Below are 1725 nucleotides of genomic sequence, written 5' to 3' on the forward strand. Positions count from 1 at the left end.
GTCATCGGAGGAAAATTAGCCGATAAAATTCTCTCGAAAAATCTTCTGACAAACAAAATGAAAGGCGTTGTTCGTACTGCTGACGGTCAGACTCAGATTGTAGCTGGTTTTATTAAAGTTCCTCTGAATTACAATTCAATACACTCGGACTTTGAATTTCTAATAGTTTCATCTATCCAACAGGATATAATATGTGGAATGGACTTTTGGAAAAGATTTGGCATTTCTATCGTTCCATCATCATCATGGACAGTAAGCGAGTTATCCTTTCAATCCGAGCACGAGTTGCTCAAGTTAGCCTTGTCGATTTCTCAAAAGAAGCAGTTACAGCACGTGATCGAATTGTTTCCGTCATTCGAAAAGAATGGACTGGGGTTAACGACCCTAATAGAGCACCACATTGATACGGCTAACAGCAAGCCAGTTAAGCAAAGATTTTACCCTTTGTCTCCAGCAAAGGAGACCCTTTTATGTGCAGAGATTGATCGCATGTTGAGTATGGACGTTATTGAAGAAGCTCCGAGCTCCCCGTGGTCATCTCCTGTCACACTGCACATCAAACCTGGTAAGGTGCGACTTTGTTTAGATGCCCGCAAACTCAACGCAGTTACAGTCAGAGATGCGTATCCAATTCCGATCATGGATGGCTTGTTAAGTAGGTTGCCGCCGGTTCACTGTATTACAAAGATAGACCTTAAGGATGCCTTCTGGCAGATTAGATTAGACCAAGAATCTCGTGCGAAAACAGCTTTCACAGTACCAAATAGGCCGCTTTATCAGTTTAAAAGAATGCCGTTTGGATTGACAAACGCACCACACACGATGAGTCGGTTGATGGACATTGTAATTCCGTATCAACTCAAATCTCATGTGTTGGTATATCTTGATGACTTATTGGTGCTTTCAAACAACTTTGAAGACCACTTGCTACGGAAGTTGCTCTTCAATTACACAAGGCCGGACTGACAATAAACATGCAGAAGAGTCAGTTCTGTCTGAAACGCCACCTGATGGAACCCATAGAACACCCACTCCCCTGCGAAGTTCAATTAAGTCTCTTTCACGCTCGGCACCTACTTAAAGGCTATGGCTTCTGAGTTTTCGTTGATTCCTCTAAAGATCCTTACTGTGGGTGGTATCAACGTTTTATTCCCAACTACTCTTCTGTTATCTTTTCTCTCACCGAACTACTCCGTGGAAGGCCGTATGAATGGAATGAAAAGGCACAAGCAGCGTTTGATGATGTCAAGAGTAAATTATGCTCAGCTCCATTTTTAATTCATCCCAATTACGACAAGCCTTTTGTAGTTCAATGCGATGCATCTCTTCATGGGGTAGGTGCAGTTTTAGCTCAATGTGATGACTCAGGTTGCGAGCGTCCGTTAGTCCGACATGTCCAAGAAGCTGAACAAGGCTCAGCGAAACTACACGGTAACGGAACTCGAATGCTTGGCGGTAGTACTGGCCATAAAAAAATTCCACATGTACATCGATGGTCATCCCTTCAAAGTTGTTACGGATCATGCAAGCCTCCGTTGGCTTATGAACCAGTCAGATCTCAGCGGTAGATTAGCCAGATGGGCACTAAAATTACAAGGTTACTCGTTCGAAATCGAGCATAGGAAAGGAAGCGAAAATGTAGTGGCTGACGCTTTGTCTCGTTCATTCGAAGGTGTTACGGAAGTAGCGGTTTTGGAATGCGAAGTGTTACCGGAAATCGATATA

This window comes from Drosophila guanche, unplaced genomic scaffold (assembly GCF_900245975.1).
Source record: "Drosophila guanche unplaced genomic scaffold, DGUA_6, whole genome shotgun sequence".
Lineage (NCBI taxonomy): Eukaryota > Metazoa > Arthropoda > Insecta > Diptera > Drosophilidae > Drosophila > Drosophila guanche.